Source organism: Chiloscyllium plagiosum, chromosome 10, assembly GCF_004010195.1.
Source record: "Chiloscyllium plagiosum isolate BGI_BamShark_2017 chromosome 10, ASM401019v2, whole genome shotgun sequence".
NCBI classification, from domain to species: Eukaryota; Metazoa; Chordata; class Chondrichthyes; order Orectolobiformes; family Hemiscylliidae; genus Chiloscyllium; species Chiloscyllium plagiosum.
The window spans coordinates 69,237,941-69,258,539 of record NC_057719.1 but is presented as its reverse complement, the minus strand read 5'-3'; the positions used below and the strand labels follow the sequence as shown (position 1 = coordinate 69,258,539).

At 40.9% G+C, this 20,599-nt stretch overlaps 1 long non-coding RNA gene across 2 annotated transcripts in view; it reads right to left on the bottom strand.

Annotated features, from left to right (window-relative positions):
• The window catches only part of LOC122553751, a 43,331-nt gene that overhangs the window by 3,893 nt on the left and 18,839 nt on the right, over positions 1-20,599 (bottom strand). The window contains exons 4-5 of one of the 2 annotated variants that reach the window (XR_006312831.1): positions 5,950-6,038; positions 1,839-2,043 (exon numbers count right to left, since the gene is read on the bottom strand). This is a non-coding gene — a long non-coding RNA (uncharacterized LOC122553751). The remainder of the gene's footprint in view (positions 1-1,838; positions 2,044-5,949; positions 6,039-20,599) is intronic. The other variant, XR_006312832.1, reaches the window with a different exon arrangement.

The window sequence follows — 20,599 nt, the reverse complement described above, 5'->3', positions numbered from 1 at the left end:
CGGGCGGCACGGTGGCACAGTGGTTAGCACTGCTGCCTCGCAGCGCCTGACACCCGGGTTCAATTCCCGCCTCAGGCGACTGACTGTGTGGAGTTTGCACATTCTCCCCGTGTCTGCGTGGGTTTCCTCCCACAGTCCAAAGATGTGCAGGTCAGGTGAATTGGCCATGCTAAAAATTGCCCGTAGTGTTAGGTAAGGGGTAAATGTAGGGGTATGGGTGGGTTGCGCTTCGGCGGGGCGGTGTGGACTTGTTGGGCCGAAGGGCCTGTTTCCACACTTTAAGTAATCTAATCTAATCTAAAAAGACTGGTTCCAAACCTGCAGGGATGCTGAGACACCCATATATTGCCAGCGTTCTCCTCTTTGTACTACATTTCTCACAGTAACCCTGCTGTTACTGTCATTCACTGTACACTTCTAGCCATTGACTACAACACCATTTTTCTTCCTCTCTTGTATCTCGCAGATACTAGCAGGATGTCTGTGGCCGTAGTGGAGAACATGCCTGCTCCAGCAGAAGCCACCGCCTTTAATCTCTTGGAGGGAGTGCGGTGCTGTTCTAGTGCCCCTTCATACTGATGCCCTAGTACCTACAATATGGCTGGGAGAAGATTTCTCATGATTAACGGGGGAGAATTCCCTCAAGTAGTTGAGAGACAAAGGATGCCTGCCTTCAGACGGTGTGGTTCCTCGGCATGTGCAGCAACAGTCTGGGCTAGCTGGCTGACAGATAAAAGTGCAAGAGGAATGGTAGAGTTGGGCAGAGATAAATGGTCTCATCCTGAGGGCAGACAGCAGCAGATTTAGATTCTATGTGCCACTGCCATTCCATTGGTGCAGCACCTCAGTTTTTGTTATGTGTTGGAGAGCATTCTGAATGTACAAGTGCAGCAAACCGTGGCTGGCTTCCACTTGTGCTGTAATGGAAACTGAGACATTAGTCTATAATGCTGCATTATTGTTGGGTCTACAAATGTGGCTAATGGAGTTGGTTACCATGGTGGAAAGAATAAGCTGCAAGGTCTGTGCAAAGCCAAAGGCCTAATTGAGTCCTTGCAGTGGACTTCGTAAATAACCTTAATCTCTGGCTAGATGGTACCAAATCTATCCTTGCCTTGTAATCTAGTTGCTGGCCATTTGAGTTCGGTGCCTCAAATTGTCCTCCAAAAAGCGCTTTTTAAAATTTGTTAATGGGATGTGGGCATTGCGGAGGAAACCAGTATTTGTTGTCCATCTCTAATGGCTCTAAGTTGCTTGTGAACCACTGCCTTGAACTGCTACAATTTATAGATAATTCCATACTGTGCTGATTAAGTTGGGAGCTCAAAGTTTTTGACTTATCAGTAGTAAAAGAATCAGAACATATTTCCAGTTCTGGATAGTGTGTGACTTGGAGGTGGTGGTGTTCCATGTGGCCTTGACCTTCAAGATGATAAGAGATCATGAGTTTGGAAGGTGCAGTCGATTGGAGCCTTAGCAATTTGCTACGCTGCATCTTACACATGGCAGATACTGCCACTGTATAATGGGTGGAAGGAGTGAATGTTTAAGGTGGTGGATGGGGTACTAATCAAGTAGGTTGCTAAATGAGCTTTTTGTGTGTTGTTGGACCTGCACTCATTAAGGCAGTTGTCAGTATTCCACCACACTGCTGATATGTGCTTTGTAGATAGTGAACAGATTTTGGAAAGTCAGGTGGTCAGTTGATCACCTCTGAATTCCCAGTCTCTGACCCACTTACCCAGCCACCTGTATTTAAATGGCTAGTTCAGTTTTTAGTTTCTGGTCAATAGAAATGAATTTGACTGGTAATTTTCCACTTGTAACTTGCCACGTACCAGACCAAGCCTGATGGTGTCCAGGTCTTGAGGCATAAGGGCACAGATTGTTTTAGTATCTGAGGAGCAGTGTGAGAGTCAGTGTCAGCGTGTGTGTGTGTGGTGTCTGTCTGTCTGTGCGCGCGCAGTTTCTTCTTCACTGTCTTTCTGAGTTTCCACCTTTTGGTCCTCCACCAGTTCTTTCCCTGGTTGCATTCCTGAGTATCTGAAAAGGGAAAGGCACAAAGGTTAGATGTGGTGACAGAAGGAGAGAAAGTAAAATGTTCTTACACCATCTGCAGTTGTAGATCAGATAAGATTGTGGAGTGATATGAAAAGGAGGAAAGATTATAAGCATACCGTCATTAGATAGCTTTAGCCCCACTGCTGTCTCCAGCCTCAGCAATGGTGACTCCAGTGATGGGGAAGACGATCTCCTCCAGGAAGGAAGGACAAACTGCCATGACTGTGCCCTGCTGGTTAGGTGCTGCTCTCTCTCCAGCTGTCAGCTGCCAGCGAGAAAGAAGCTACTCAGTAAATGTTGTGCTTGTGATAGGGTGACATGACTGCCATAGTCAGATGGAGCTTGGGCAAGCTGAGAAAACTACACATGAGGCTTGCAGCAGTGTGAAGACTTTGAGGATGGGCTGAAGTTATCAATGTTACGTATGAGTCATGATTGTTGGAGATTGTTGAAACGTGGAGTGCGATGAATGTGGTATCCAACAAACTGTGTGAGAAACTAGTTGGTAGGATGTGGCATTTTAAGATGTATTTCTTAATCTTGACCAACATGAGGTAATTGAGGCCGCTGCATCCATGTTCTCCAGTTTTGACTACTGTCATTCCCTCCCACTATCTTCCAAAAGTTGGTCTAAATGGCTTCCTGGCCTCTGGACTCCTCAACGTCACTAGTACAGCATTGGAAAATCTTCAAAGCCTGCTTTCAGGCATGTTGTATCATTATATTATTTCTTCTTGTACACACTCTCTTTTGCCTCCTTTTCACCTGTTCTCTCTGCTCCAGTTTCCACATTTTAACAAGTGCAATCTGGCTTCAACCACGGCAGCAGAGATTCAAATGGATCTACCTCCTTACCATTTTGTGCCCCTGTACTTGGCCATTCAGCCACTCAACTGCAGACTAGACACTGATTATACTATGCAATTAGTTAACTAAGCAAGTAGCACAAAGTATATATGTTGCATGCCCCAGAATAATCTTTGGACTTGGCATATGGGCAAACCTTTGCTGGAAGGGTGCACTTGGCTTTCTTAAAAAAAAAAGTTGAATTTGTCAGATTTGTAGTTGCACAATTTTAATTTGCATTCAACATTAAGTGGTACTGATATGTAGGCTTCTCTTAGCTATTACTGTTAATAATTGATCTGTGATATTAAATAAAAAATGTTTAAAATATTTCTAATATACTGTATGCAGCATTTAAAAAGTATTGCGATTGCCTGGAAGACTTTCAATAGCAATTTACACAGACTTGGGATGCAACAAGTTTGCTGGGTTAAGTTGCTTTTCGTAATTCTGATCATGCTTATAATTTTGAGTGTGTTCTATTAGTTGATGGTAGACGTATTTTAAGATCTGTGATAGTTTATCTTATATAAAAGTCAATCACTGACCTTTGGTCCCCAAATCCTTAACCTTATTCCTAATACCAGTTTATTGTTTTGTCATGAGACTGGTGGGAATAGTTTAGTGAGCTCTTTCACATTTGTTCTTTTCTCTATTAAACTGTTGACATAGAAAGTGCGGACAGCAGTTCCCAGTGTCATTCAGGACCATGGCCAGCAATCACTCAATATATCATTATCAGCAATCCCCATGAAGTAGCCTAGATTTTAAACACTTTCAACCGCATGACATTTTTTAAAAAACTAATGAAATTGGATATTATCAGATTGAAATTAATTCGAAATTTGCCATCTGCCGATGTAGGATTTGAACCCATGTCCTCAACATTTGACTGGGATTTGGATTACTCGTCCAGTAATTGTCACTACGTACATTTAAAATGTGGACATACCGGGAGGCAAAAGATCTATGCATCTTTTGAAAAAGAACAAAAATGCAGCTTTTTAAAAATTGGTTTCAAAACGAAACAATCAGATGTGAACATTGTCGATGCAAGGTTTAACGCTGAAAGGGTTAAATACAGATTAGGTTAGGAGTGTTTGTAATAAAATAAATCTAAGTTGATGGTAAAGAAAAGCAGATAAAGGAAATATTAATGGAAATAAGACTTTGGATAGACACAATCAATGCCTGATCTTTGAACTGTGGGAAATAAGTGACATTTGTTAACATGAGAGTCATGTCCTCAAATATTTAATTTGATCAGTTTACAAAGTGTACAAGCAATGAGGACTTGTGGATGTTTGCCTAGAATGTTTGGAATGTTGGAATGTTTACATCTGACCCTCTTTCTGTACACAAGAATAATCTGTATCTGAGTCTAAAAAGATCGGGGAAGGGGTGATGTGAAGGGCTGGAGTTATTCGAAATGGAGGACAGATGTCAAGTTCTGAAGTTGTTGAATTCAATTTTGAGTCCGAGAGGCTACACAGTGCTGAAAGCGTTGTTTCTCCAACTTGCACTGAGCTTCACTGGCACTGTAGCAGGCCAGGACAGAAATGTTAGTATGACAGAATGATGGGGTTCATTGAAATGGTAAAAGCAATTCCAACCTTCCAGTTTCTTGTGGACAAAACAGAGTTGTTTCACACAGAGGTCACCCAATCTGCTTTTGGTGTTGCCAATGTAAAGGAGATTACATTGTGAGCAGTGAAAACCATAGACCAGATTGAAAGAAGTCCAAGTGAAATGCTGCTCCAATTGAATGTGAACTGTGAGGCGAGCAAATATTATTCCTTCCATAATTGCATGAGAAGGTCTCATTGGTATTGAAGAAGCATTAGGAGTGAAAGGCACAGACCAGTGGAACCTGACAGTTTAGGGATGCAGAAGAATTGTTTGGTGATGCTTTCTTACTGGAGATAATGGAAATCGCCAAAGGACTATCCCCTGCCTATTTCAGCCTTGAATACATATAATTACCTAGCCTCTACAGTAAGAAATGCCTCCTCTTCTGGATTATATGAGTGACTTCTTGCTGGGACTATGAACTCTGGAACTAGATTCTCCCACAAGGAAAAACAGCCCCTCAGCTTCTGCCCTGTCAAGCCCCCAAGAGACTTTATGTTTCAATAAGTTTGTCTCATTCTTCTAAACTTCGTAAGTAGTCAACTTCTCCTTATAAAAATCCCTGCATACCTGGTATCAATGTAATGAACCTTCTCTGGCCTGCCTGAATGCCGGTGTATCTTTCCTTTGATAATAGGAACAAAATTGTTTACAACGTTTTAGGTGTGGTTGAACTAGGGCATCGTATAGTTTTAGCAAGACTTCCCCATTTTTGTTACTCTATTTCCTTTGAAATAAAAGTCAAAATTCCATTAGCATTCATAGTGCATGTTGAACTTGTATGTTAGCTTTTTCTGATTTGTGCAAGAGGAACCATACATCCCTTTGTGCTGCAGCTTTCCGAAGTCTTTCTCCATTTAAATAATTTTTAGCTTCTCTATAATTCCTGCCAAAGTGCATAATCTCATTTTCCCCACATGATACATCTGCAAGTTCTTGCCCATTCATTTATCCTGTCTATAATCGCTCAAGGTTTTGTGTAAACTTCTTATTTTAGCTCTCTCATTACTTATTTTTACGTCATCCACAAACTCAGTGATTTAATGCATCCACTTGCCTTGTCCAAGTATATATTGTTCTTGTCACCCCAGCACTGATCCCTGTGGCACTCCACTAGTGAGTCTTGAAAATACGATATTCTTTCCCCACCTCCACCCCACCCCAATGAGGCTTTTCAGCCATTTTAATAATTAAAGGCATTATATTATAAAATTACACATCAATGGTTTAAAGAAGGGTTTCCCTGCAGGTTATACATTTTTGTTCATTTTACAAGGATTCTCACATCTTTTTAAAGATTTAATTAAAAGTTTAGTTTGAAAAGAATATTCATGAATGGTGCAAAACAGTTATTCATTACCTATAATTCCACAGAATCTGCTATTGTAAAGTATAAGAGCCTAGTGGAAGTACCATTGTTAGAGACTGTATCCAAAGTTGCTTTTCAATGCAATTTATCAGCAGAGGAACTCAGTTGACAAGAAACGCCTGTCCCAGCGACTCTGTGGGGAAAATGGATACACTTTAATCTTATTTCAATACAATCAAAAATATTTCCCTACACTATAAATAGAGCATAAATGGAAGACCAATCCTAAATGGAATTTGAAGCTACATTCTGATGTCAGGCTTTGTTCTGTATTTGTTCTGCAACTGCTTGTTTGGGATGAAACCAAACTGCTTTGTATCAACATCACAGTTGGAATGTGGACGTATCTACAGAAATTTAAAGCCCAGAAGACTATCAGTTTAGTTATCCTGCCTGTAGCAGTGTTTAGCTCCACTGCAGCTATCCAATCTAGTGCTGACGCAAGACTCATCAATCTGAAGCATTAACTCGGTCTCTCCCTCCAGAGATACTGCCTGACTTGCTGAATATGTCCAGCATCTTCTGTTTACAATTTGGATTTACAACACCTTCATTATTTTGCTTTAGTTAATCCATTTTCTTTTTCCTTTTAACCGATCTTGTACAAATCATTTTCAAGTACTTCTCCTATTACAATCAAAATGCTCATTTTAATCTCTGCTGTGATAACATTTCATATTCTAACCTCCTCAGTAGCCACTCTCAATAAAGCATTTCATAATACAATGTCACTGCTATCCTCAACTTCCTATTCCTCAGCCTTTTGAGCTCCCTACTTATCCAATTAAAATAAATTCAGGATTATTTTTAATGGCAAATACTATATAATGACTTGAATGTCATAAGTGTAATGACAGTGATGGTGGCAACATCATTGGCACTGTTGAAACTGATTGCACATGTACCATCAGAAGATGCTGTTAAACTGTGATTCCTTGCAGGGTGTATTCCTAGATAAAACTCCAATTGCAAATCATTAATTTGAAATGAAACTCTTATTTTTATGCTTTCAGTCTTGCTGTAATTCTCATCAATATAATGGTTACAAAGGAACATGGAAAATGAGAGAAGGAGCTGGCCATTTAGCCTCTCAAGTCTACGCTGCCTTTCAAACAGAGTATGGCCAATCCTCTTTCTCAATGTAATTTCTTCCATTATTCCCTTATCCCTTGATGTTTAGCATATCTATAAATCATTTTGGATGTACTCAATGACACAGCTCTCTGGGGCAGTGAATGCCAAAACATCTTCACCCTCTGACTGAAGAAGGTGCTCCTCATCTCAATCTGAATTGGTTCACACCTTAATTCCAATACTTTGACGTGGTTCTTGAACCCCAGCTGGGCAGTTATATTTTTCACATCTGCCTTGTCAAGCCCCTATAATAATTTGGTATGCCCAACTGGGATCACCCCTCATTCTTAAGTTTAAAGAACTCTCGAGCTTCCAGTTTCCTCAATCTCCCCTCACAGGAACATCCTGTCATTCCAGGGATCAATCTAGTGAACCTTCATTGCACTTCCTCTGTGGCAAGTACATTCTTTCTTGGATGAGATGACTAAAATAATACAGAAAAATCAAGGTATGGGTTCATCAAGGCTCTCTGCAATTATATAGCAAGACATCTTTATTCCTGTACTCAAATCCCTTTGAGATGAATGTCAACATACCAGTTGCCACTCTAATCATTTGCTGCACTGTATGTAGGTTCAGTGACTCATTAACAATGTTGTCTAGGTCATTTGAACATGAGCAATTCCAAATTTTACTCCAATTAGAAAATAGTCTGCATTTTTTCCTTCTAAAATGGATACATTCACATTTTCCACATAATTTTACATCTGCGATGTCCTTATCCACTCATTCATCTTGTTTTATTCCCCTTGAAACCTCTGTACATCTTCCTCACATCCTTAGTTTTGTACAACTACTGAATGAGATGAAATGAGTACATGTTGGTGAATGTTATTCAATTGGTTTTTCAAACAGTGTACAGTTATATTTACTGAACAGACTGGTCCTGGAAAACTAATTTTATATTTATAGACTATCAATTTTGTCTCCTCAAAAATAAGAAATTCCATAGTTTTTAATTTTAAGATATTTTACTGTTGCAGCTTTTATGTTAGTTCCTATGTGTAAGTCCCAATATTTATTCCAAGTTCTCAAATTGTACAAAATGATAGATAAAATCTGCTTGCTACTTCCTTGATTAGTGTCTTTGAGAATACTTCACTATGACTAGTTCCTTTCTAACCTGTTTAATGACCTCACAACTTCAGTGACTGAAATCAATGATGGGGGTATTTTATATTGAGAAACATTGTTGATGGTACAGGACAAATTCAGACTCAATTCTAGAAATTATATTTAACAATACCAGTAACCTGTGAGTCTGGGATGCTTGGGAGCAACTCAATTCTGGAGTTTCTGTTTCTTAGACTATAGAATGACATCAGTATGTCTAACCAAAAGTGCGTGAATCAGAAAACACTGCAGATATAAATATTGATCTGAAACAATAAAATAGTGATAAACATTATAAAACAGCAATAAAAACTGTTTTACTAATCCAAATATAACAGGTAGAATGTTATCAAAAATTGGCTGTGTCATTTTGAAGCATCTCAAGAAAGGTTTCTCTTCGTGAAATTTAGCAAGTTATCTCATGTAATTTTACATTTATGTATGCACCAGCTTGCATTATTCTGCACTTACCTGTTAAAAATCACACAACACCAGGTTATAGTCCAACAGGTTTATTTGTTGGACTATAACCTGGTGTTGTGCAATTTTTAAACTTTGTGCACCCTAGTCCAATACAGACACCTCCACATCATGCTTTCCTATGGCAGAAGTACTTGCTAGTCCCTTCGCAACATTCATTACTGGCATTCATCACATTTAAACTGCATCAGGTCAAATCACTGCAGGCCAGGAACTGCTATTCACACCTACATCATGGAAATAATTGTCCTGGAGTTGGCTGACAGAGATTCCTCTGAATAACCTCCCTCTCCACCCCCGCCGTTGCTTGAAATTCTCCTAGTCTTCCAATGTTCTATTTGAAATGCTGGATAAGACAACCCCAACTAATGATTTTCCAGGCAGATATCTGTGCAACTCTCCATCTGACTTACTCCCCAGAGTAGAGGGATGGGGAAAAATCCACCCTATATCTTCCATACTTCCACTCCCAAAGTTATGTACTAAAATCATGTGATGACATTGAGGGAATGATTGAGCCTGCTCAAAACTTTCCCTGACAATTGGTGTTTCTAAACTATAGGCTTCTGTGATGCAAAAGTGACTAATGGATGAAACATCAGTTTTACCAGATTATCTCACTTTACATAAGTCACAGGCCATGGTTTATTTTGTGTACTTTTACAGAGGACATTTTATTTCCTTAAGTTTAGTCCGCTTCAAATGCAAGTCCCACCCAGTATGAAAGGACTGAGTTAATGGTGGAAGACAGATCCATGTTGTGCCCTAGGATGATGGCAGGCCTCTGGTGTCAGCCTCTGAAAGTCTACTGTAATTGCAGTGACGGACAGTCGAGGGACCATTTTAGCAGAGCTGCTGATGTTGTGTACAGTAATGCCTGGACCTGAATGGTTTGTGATCTTTTTGAGCAGCCAGATCCAGCTGCCATGCAGAACTGCATACCATCGCTTTAGACACCAGCTCCATGCAGCAGTAATAAGAGGGGGACCAGATGGTAAGAGTCCCCATTACACACACCCTCTCCTTTTCTGCTAGACAGGGAGGTGGGTGACAAGAGGAGGGGAATCATCAACCCACCACAGACTGAGTTTTTTCTTATGGCTGTTAAAGGGAAGAGAGCTACTCCACCACCCTCTGCCAGTGACACTAATGCCCAAATTATCTGTGGGTTTGGAGGAGGCACTTTCATCTGTGCAAGAGTCCTCAGCAGGTGAGCTGTCCATGTCACAGACACACAAATGTCCTCTTGAACGTTGATACAGTAGGACCTTTCTGTTTTATAAATATTGGTTGGTCAGATAGAGATTTGATTGCGACATTTATGTCAGCCTGCACCCACGTAAGTGCTGCAATGGTGCTGGAGCTTTGGATCTTCACCCGGCTATTAATGTTATCTTACTGGTACAGAAACTCTCAATACATTGGTGACTTCCCCATTTCAATGCTAAGCAGTTGCCTGGGAGACCTCATACATGGGAGGAGAGACAAACAGTGGAGACAATACTCAGGGCACCCAAGAATCATTCAGGCTGAGTGATTGCAATGACCGTCTCTTCCCTATTGGAAGCAGTTTCTACTCCAATGAATTGCAGCTCCACTTGCATTTCGGTACTTGCTGCCTCTCCTGGATACTGGCATCCTTTTGAATGGTTGGGGATCTGACAGGCAGAGATCTGTGTGCCAAGGCTACATTCTCAAGATACAATTAAATCCTATTCAAAGGCATCCATATAAGGCAAAATCTTAGCAAGCTCCCCTGCCTCCCCATTGCTTCCATGTAGCAGTCTTGCCTTCCTGTCACTCAGTGCCTGATTCAGACTATTAGATGCTACCACTGCTCCCCCTCCTCTACGCCCTCAGCCCAACACTACTCTCCCTCTCCCCCTCCCTCCCTTCTGACTTCCTCATTCCTTGTTCCACTGGGCTCCATTAAATTTTGCCCGTCAGTACTCTGCTGTACAGCAGTAGATGCACTTTAATGGGCTCTACAGCCATGATTGTACATCTGTTCTTTAATGTGACACCAGCAAATGATGTTTCTGCTTTCTCCTAACACTGAAAGCATGAAGATGATTTGGTAAATTCAGTTGGAAGATTGGACTCCTGCTTTACAAGATCATGTTTAATCATCGCCCAGAAACATTTCTTGGTGAGGTTATATATAAACATTTTCATTGGAATACTTACACAGATTATCTTTGACCAGAAAATATTACTTTGGAACACAGAACATTCTCTTCTGGATGGATTCTTCTGATTCTTTGTTGTGGTAATCATTAAATGATTTACCAGTGAGCAGAGATTCAATTGAATTGTTCCTGTATCCTCTTCCTTGTATGAAACTTTGGTCATTTGATTGCAACTGTGATAGATATTTTTTTTAAAAAAAAAGCAGCTCTGTAGGAACAGCAAATTTCATTTTGTAAAGAACATTTAATGTTGAAAAGTGGTCCACAGCCTCTCTCAATATTATGTGGTCGACAAGCAAGAGGCTGGAAGGACACAGCAAGCCAGGCAGCTGGAGGAGGTGGAGAAGTTGACATTTCGGGTGGAACCCTTCTTCAGGAGCTGATTAACGGTTACACCCAAAACGTCGATCTTTCCACCTCCTGATGCTACCTGGTTTGCTGTGTTGTCCCACCTCCTGCCTGTCTACCTTGGACTCCAGCATCTGCAGTTTTTTTGCCCCTCTCTCAATATTATAATCAGTTTCAAATCAGCAATGAGGTGAAGTAGATATTCAGACAGGTGAGCAAAGCATGGTAAATGATTAAGGAGGGTCATGAAGGATATGGGAGTCAAGGTGTAGGGAAGGAATTCCAGAATTTAGCTTAGATCATTCCCATTTCCTTGCCTCATGATAGAAGCAAATTGCTTTGAAAATTCAGGCCAAAACAAAGTCAGATGAAGTCCCTTTCTAATGTGATATAACGCTTTTCTATGACACCAGTCTTCAATTCCACAACACCCACCTCCTCAACCCTGACTAGCAGGGTATCTTGGAGACAGATAGTATCCACTCGACACTTGGTTTATGATTTGTGTTAGCAATTTGGCCACAAATGCCAAGAGTTGAAAAAAATCAGAGGCACACTCAATCTAGTGCTTTTGTTTAGAAAATCGCAGGTGTGTATACCCAGATGAATCCAGTTACTTCTGTGGTATTGTCCTAAATCAGCTCCCAAAATTATGCTAGCTTATTGTATGCTACACACTTGGAATGTTCAGAGGGGCCAAGTCTTCAGCTGCTCCAGGAGGAAAAGGAGCAAAAGGCAGAAGGCAATGGGAAGACAAGAGAAACTAGAGCTATAATATAAAAAAAACGAGATTTTCTTGTGTAAACCCTTGTCCAAAGCCCAACAGATTCAGTATCTGACCTGCCTTCTAAGTGCACTCCAACAGTACTTAGTGGGTCTTTTGCTTAGAAAACTAACAATATAAAAAGTAATGATGCAAACAAAACTTATGTCATGTTATGAATGTATGTATTTGCCCTCTGATGAGATTGAAGTGAAATTACCTCCATGGGATTTCTTAAAGACAGACCTCTATGCTATGTTTAACTACTTGTGTTGGCACGAGATGGTTCTATTGAAGGCTACTGATCATGATGGGTCACCCCAAGCTGCAACAGGTCCCAGTTTCAGTCTATTGTATCTCAGTGCTGACTGAGGTAGGCTGGCCCAGCTGGATATGTAAAACAAAGAAGTCACTGGTGGGGGGGACAAAGACACCTTAGAACTTTGGATGCTAGAAATCAGAAACTAAAACAGAAAAACTCAGCAGCTCTGGCAGCATCTGACACCAGTGATACTGACTACCTGTGTGTAAAAATTAAAAATCTGCAGGTTAGTATAATCTGGAGGAAACTTCCTTCCTCCACAACATGTAGCTGCCTTGTCTTTAAAGATATTAATGATAACAACATTACATAGTAACTATCAATCATTTTTGGTATATTTTCACAATTTTGGCAACAGTCTGAATTTCCTACTGGTTTTACTTTCCATCAGAACAAATTTGAAACAATCATTAATCTACAGACAGGAATTTGATTTGATTGATTTGGAAGTCACTCCAAAGTCACAACAGGCTAAAGGATGAACTCTAAGACAGAAATGCATTTAATTTAATACCAATGTAGCCAAGGCTAAGCTGCAGTCAGTCCTAATTCCTGAAAGAACCAAAATCCAACATAATCCTCTCTTAATTCCTAATAGTGGCAGCCTTCCAAAATCATATGTAACAATGAGAATTTCTTTTGAATCTACATTTCACCAACTTCTTTTAAGTTCAGAAGTGGTCATAAACAGAGTATCGGCCTATATATTTTACTTAATCTATATGCAACATTAAGCTCATATTCAACTGAAAACAGAAAATGTTAGAACGACAATATATATGACAACCGCAGATTGGCCTGATAAATAATTAACGGTGTTTCCACTCTCTCTCACTGTCAATTTTACCAAACCAAATTTTCTCAGATGAGGGGAGGTGGTTTTGACTAAATATGGGGAGCTAAATACCTCAAAACTAGCATTAGGTTGGGATCTTAGCATCACAGCCCCCCGTTTCATCTTTTAACTGGATTTTAAATCAAATGAGGACCCCCTTTGAACAGCTGTCATTTTACTGCATTGATACAATGATAGGCAATTAACTGCCGTTTTAACCATTGATTCTGCATCTAACAGACAGCAGAATTATTTCCCAAGCTGAGTGGAAATTGCCAGGCACACTGGGGCAAGTGCACAGTGGAGAGAGCTTCAGGGAAATGGTCTTGAATCTCTGATCAACATTGCATAGTAACGGTCAAGTACTTTCGGTGCGTTGTTCATAATTTTGGCAATAGTCTGAATTTCCTACTGGTTTTACTTTCCATCGGAATAAATTTGAAACAATTATTAATCTACGAATCTTTGATCAGTAAAATTAGAGTTTTCTGTAGAATGAGAAGATCGTGCGCGAGACTGATAGTTTAACCAGTTACGTTGATCATTTGCGCTATATGCAGATTCTCACATGATCTTCCCACTCCATCTTGACCTCCATTTTGTTCCATTTAAGGTTGCCATTTTTACAAGATATTGAAAGAAAAAATTGATTAATTATAATGCTAAACTGGTTTTCACTTTAAAATCTAATGGTTTAAAAGTCGAATAATCAGTCTAAATTAGAATTATATCCTTTTAATTCTTCTCATTATTCTTGCTGCTGTTGAAATCTATTCACTTAGCTTGGACATGATTTAGGGAAGTGTGTGGGCTTAGAACTCAACTGCCTGGGTCACAATCTTTTCTGAGAGGCTTAAAATACTGATCCATCATTTCTCCTGACACCACCTGTCAGCTATGCCAACAAAGTAAGGCTGCATAAGGCAGGTAAGGTAAGGAAAGAGAAGGGGGGGTGCACAAGACGTTTGGGATCTTACAAGCAACAAATATGAAGACATTTTTCTGTTAAGATGAGGGAAAATGTTGGTGAGGATACTGGGTACGCATTATGCTCTGTCATTACTGCCAAGGGATAGTTAACAAGCATAGGACAGAGACGTGTGGCAACAACTGAGTCAACAACTCCTACAGTACTGTTTGTGTGAATTGTGGACTATTCTTTGCTATTGTCTTTCACTGGGTAGGAATTTGGTGGATTCTATCAAAATGCCAATGCAAATATGCCACCTGTTGACAGCAACAATCCCTTATGTTGAAGATGATGTCAACTCAATGGCAAGTTTTTGACATGTTTCTTCACGTGACTGAAGAGGCCATTTCTCAACCTGAACAGACATCCCACCAGGTGATGGGATCCAGAATACAGGACGTACTTCACTTCCTCTCTGCTGCCACTCTGTCTCATCATTTAAGGTATTTGGGCTCAAAACATATGCCGCTCATCCATCTGTCAGGCAGAGATAGATATTTTCATCCCATATCTTTGTGTCTCAAAGGCATCACTGTGACACACAGTCTCTCACCAAATTCAGATTTGATTTGTGTGTACAGAAACCTAACAGAACATCTGAAAGGAGATCAATTTCAATAATTCAATTGAGATGTTCTGGTGCTGCATCAAACATAAATTCTATTTATGGTAGTCCAGATGGGCTTTTATTTTTCCTGCTACACTGTGACACACAATATCTTAAATCCGTATAAATATACAAGTTCTCACAGCACTTCTACCATATCACTGCTATGTGTTAAATTATCACTGGCTGAGGGGATATCTTGCAATAGTTAATATAGCCTGGCTCAGTTCTACACAGTGGAGACAGTGAGGTCCGCAGATGATGGAGATCAGAGTTGAGAGTGTGTTGCTGGAAAGCACAGCAGGTCAGGCAGCATCCGAAGAGCAGAAAAATCGATGTTTCAGAATCATTCCTGATGAAGGGCTCTGGCCCGAAACGTCGATTTTTCTGCTCCTCGGATGCTGCCTGACCTGCTGTACGTTTCCAGCAACACACTCTCAACTCAGGTACACACAGTGCCATCCAGCCTAGGAGAGTGGTCCATTTGTAAGAAATCTAATTTCCCTTTGAAAGGCAAGCGTTTAATGCAATTTGCAATTGGACAAATTTTATTGTTCCATCGGAGACAGTACCAGGTGAATTTGTAACTATTAATGACGGTTGTTAGTAAATGGAAGTTAGTAAATTAGTAATTAACAATGCAGCAAGTTTCGATTTCTGCAGTAAATGGAAATACTTCAGGAAAATGTAGATGTGAAAACAGACAGTTCTGGCAAAGGGACATAAAGATGGAGAAATAAATCAACAGGATGTTCTATACTTTTATCAATTTGCTTTAAGAGACATTCCCAAAGCAGGTCAGCTCCACTGAACCTTTGAGGTGTGAAGTTGGAGTCTCACCTGAATTTTGTATATAAGATGAGGTATCATTTGGCCCTGGCCACAGCATGTCCTTACATCAGGCCAGCAAATCACGTTAGTTGGGCATGAGAGTTGAGGGCTTGAATTACCATACATGTTTGTACCAGTGTAGCCTCATTGAATTGGTCTTCTTAAACCTACTGGGTGCTGTTTCTAAGCAGTTTTAGTTACGCTTAGGAAAGCTGGCAGCAATACTGGCCATCAATAAAGATGGTGTGGAGGTGCTGGTGTTGGACTGGCATAGACAAGATCAGAAGTCACATGACTTCAAGAAAGTTGTCAGGACTCAAGGACCGGAGTTATAGGGAGAGGTTGGACAAGATAAGATTTACTTCTTCAAAGTATAGGAGACTGAAGGGGAATCTTATAGAAGTGTATAAGATCATGGATTGGGTGAATGCACTCAGTCTTTTTCCCAGGGTTAGGGAATCGAGGACTAGAGGGCATCAATTTGAGGTTAGAGGGGAAAAACTAAAAGGGAATCTGTGGGAGAACATTTGTTTTTTACACAGAGGGTGATAAGCATATGGAATGAGCTGCCAGGGGAAGTGGTTGAGGTTGAGGGTACATTAACATTTAGAAGGCATTTGGATAAATATATGGATTGGAAAGGTTTAGAAGGATATGGCGAAGTGAGGAATGCAGATGCTGGAGATCAGAGTCAAGATTAGAGAGTGGTGCTGGAAAAGCACAGCAGGTCAGGCAGCATCTGAGGAGCAGGAAAATTGACATTTCAGGCAGGAGCCCTTCATCAGGATATGGACCAAGTGCAGGGAAATGGGGTTAGTGTGGATGGCCATTTTGGTCAGCATGGAACAGTTGGACCGAAGGGTCTGTCTCCATGCTGTAGGACTGTATGACACCAGGTTATAGTCCAACAGACTTATTTGAAATTGCAAGCTTTGGAGCTCTGCTCCTTCATTAGGTGGAGTGACTATCAGATGAAGGAGCAGCACTCAAAAAGCTTGTGATTTCAAATAAACCTGTTGGACTATAACCTGGTGTTATGTGACTCCTGATCAATAAAGACAGGGCACAATTTTCCCTGATGTAGACCATGGTGAGGAAAGTTGATAAAACTGCTTGAGATGGTCATCTAGTAACGTCTTGATCAAGAGCAAAATCCCCATTTTACAACAATGATGAATGACAGCTCAATTCTACATTAATCTTGTGTTTGTACCATTATAGCAGCAGCAAAAGCAACAAACACACTACATGTGCTTCAAGGAAAAGACAATCTCTCAAAGTGCAGGGGGAGTACACTTCAATCAAATCAAGGTCCAGAACAATGAGTCAAGGGTGGTATCTGATATGATCTCAGGGCTTGAATATGTTGTGTTCACTTTTCAGGGCAGCCATGGTCAGGGGGTCTGTTGCAGTACAGCACAGGGAGTGGGTTATAGACTGGGAGTTGCAGGAAGTCTAGTCAGATAGCTGTACAGATATTAGTCAGACATCTTGTCAGTTATCAGTCAGGGTTGTCTATGTTGGTTAAGAGGCGAAAGTGAGCAATGCAGATGCTGGTGATGAGAGTCAAGAGTGTGGAGCTGGAAAAGCACAGCAGGTCAGGCAGCATCCGAGGAGCAGGAAAATCAACATTCAGGAATGAGGCTGGGAGCCTTGGGGGTGGAGAGATAAATGGGAGGAGGTGGGGATGGGGGGGAAGGTAGCTGAGAGTGCAATAGTTAGAGGGGGTGGGGGTATTGGTGATAGGTTGGAGAGGAGTGGATAGATGGGAAGCAAGATGGACAGGTAGGACAGGTCACGGGGGCAGTGTCGACTTGGAAAGTTGGATCTGGGTTAAGGTGGGGGGAGGGGAAATGAGGAAACTGGTGAAATCCACATTGATGCCATGGGGTTGGAGGGTCCAGAAGAGGCGTTTTTCCTCCAGGCATCAGCTGGTTAGGAAGTGGCGATTGAGGAGGCCCAGGACTTGCATGTCCTTGGCAGAGTGAGAGGGGGAGTTGAAGTATTCAGCCACGCAGCAGTGGGGTTGATTTAGTTGGTGCAGGTGCCTCGGAGATGTTCTCTGAAGCATTCTGCAAGCAGGCGTCCTGTCTCTTCAATGTGGAGGAGACCACATTGAGAGTGTGTGCAGGTGAAACTTTGATGGATATGGAAGGCTCCTTTGGGACTTTGGTCGGAGGTGAGGGGGGAGATGTGGGCGTAGGTTTTGCAATTCCTGCGGTGGTAGGGGTAGGTGCCGGGAGTGGAGGGTAGGTTGGTTGGTTGGGACGAGGGAGTCGCAGAGGGACCAGTCTTTATGGAAAGTGGAAAGGAGTAGGAAGGGAAATACATCTCTAGTGGTGGGGTCTGTTTGTAGGTGGCAGAAATGGTGGAGGAAGACATGATGTATACGGAGGTTGGTGGGGTAAAAGGTGAGGAAGAAGAGGATTCTATTCTTGTTATGGTTAGAGGGGTGGGGTTCAAGGGCGGAGGTACAGGAAGTGAATGAGATGTGCTGGCAGGCATCATCAACCAGGTGGGATGGGAAATTGTCATCTCTCGAAGTCTAGGGAGAGTACTCTTCAGTCAAATCAAGGGAATCTTTAACAAAGGAGGCCATCTGGTGTGTTCTGGTGGAATTGGCCCTCTTGGGAGCAGATGTGGCAGAGGCAGAGAAATTGGGAAAAAGGGATAGCATTTTTACAGGAGGCAGGGTGGGAGGAGGTGTCGTACAGGTAGCTGTGGGAGTTGGTGGGTTTGTAGAAGATATCAGTGTTGAGTTGGTCCCCATTGATGGAGATGGAGAGGTCCAGGAAAGGGAGGGAGGTGCCTGAGATGGTCCAGGTGGATTTAAGGTTGGGGAGGAATGTGTTGGTGAAGTTGATGAACTGTTCAACTTCCTCATGGGCTGGAGTATTTATTCCATAGGGTTCAGTATTAGGATCTTTAATTCCTGATATGCATTATTTTCTAATTCCTTGATACAATCTACTGTACATTTTATTTTCTAAAATTGTTTCCCTTAAAAACATGGACTAAATAACATGCACCTCGGTACCTTTGTACCTAAGTTGGTGGCCTAAGTGATGACTTGTAAACTTTTCACTGTACATGTCACAATAAAGCCAATTTGTTGTCAGAGATGATGTAGGGGTCAGTCAGTCAACTGATTACCCTGATGTGCAGGGACAACTTAAAAACTTGGAAGAATTATGAACTGTAAGGAGGATGGTGCAGAACTTCAAAACAATGCTAACAGATTGGTGGAGTGGTTCGATAGGTGGAAAATGAAGTTTAGAGAAGTGTAAGGTGATACATCTTAAAATATACATTAAAATAACTATATACACCAAAGGGGCACAAATGTAAAGATGCAGAAAGAAATATATATACACACACTGTGAATAAAGCATATATTAATCTCGACTTATTTATGGTGCACATAGTACAAGAGAAAGGAAGTTGTGTTGGACTTGCAGTAGATACAAGTTGGACCTCAGCTGAAGTACTATGTACAATTCTACACACCATACTTCAGGAAGGATGTGGCCCTTCTCTGAACTTCTCCCAATGCAGGTATATGCACTACTTTAAGTATGGTCTCACCAATACTCTGTACAGTTGTACCATAGATACTAATTCTATACTCCAATCCTCTTGAATTAAATGCCACTACTTTTGATTTCCAAATTATTGCTGTAACTACATACTCACTTTGATTTATGTACAAGAACACCCAGATCCTTCTGCACTGAACGTTCTGTGATTTCCTCCATTTAATTTATATTCTGCTTGTCCATTTTGATGGGAAGAATAGAAAGAGTCACATTTTCCCACATTGTACTCCATGTAATTTTTCAACCCATTCATTTAACCTGTAACCCACTACAGACTCTTGTATCCTCCTCAACTGACTTTATTTGGACATTTGGCTATAATGAGGTTGGCCCATTAATCCAAGTGATTAATACAGGTCATAAATAGTTAAGGTCTCAGTACTAATCCCTGTGGTACTCCACTCAGTAGTTTGTCAACTTGAAAGTGATTAATTTATTCCAATGGTTTCCTATTAGTTAATCAATCCTCTATCATATCCCCCAACACTGATCTCCTTATATTGTTTGTCTGATCCCTTATTGAATACATCAAATTTATGACTAATGGTGCCCCTTTATCCACCTGGCTGATCATTAATGAACTCGAACAAAATTGTCTTATTCATTTACTTCTATTTTTAGCATCAATTCACGTTACACATGCTGCACGCACACAGAGTGCCCTCAATTCTGTCTTTTCACTATTTATCCCTGAACTAACTTTTTTTTGCTGAGCACTTGCGCTTCTACAATCAGTCGCTTCTGGTGCATGCTGGTTAGTACTATCAATATTGCTATCCTCCTCTGTTGTCAAATTCATATTCTTTAACTTTCCAAATTTCCCTTCATGTAACATTCACTCCACCCATGTCCATACCCCTAACCATCTCCTATTCATTTTAAAGTACTCTCTACAAGCTTAATTATACAATTTACCAGGACATTCATCCCAGTGCAGTTCAGATGAAGGTAGCTCTTGTCGAGCCAATGACAAAGCTTAGTACTCTCTAAATTGAAACCTATTTCTTCCACATCTCACTGATCTGACTATTCTATGTCAATTTGCTTGTGGTTCAGGCAAATTTCTTTCACTCATCCAAATTAAATGTGCTGCCCCAATTTAGTTTAGAATTTAGTTAAAATAATTTCAATAAATTGCTTTAGACCTCACAAATAATTTACAGGCATAGCCTACTCCAGGAATCCCAGAGCTGTTCAGGGTAAATGTATAAAAAAAGATATTTGATCGATTTCTAGAAATAGCAATCTTAATTTTCCAAACATGCACATTTTGTTTCACTGCAAAATGTCCATATTTCTATGGACAGAACAGAAGTAAAGAAATTTCAAAGATAAGTCATAGAGTCATAGAAACTGCATGGAAACAGATCCTTCGGTCCAACTCGTCCATGCCGACCAGATATGCCAACCTAATCTAATCACATCTGCCAGCACCCGGTCCATATCCCTTCAAACCCTTCCTATTCAGATACCCATCCAGATGCCTTTTAAATGTTGTAATTGTCC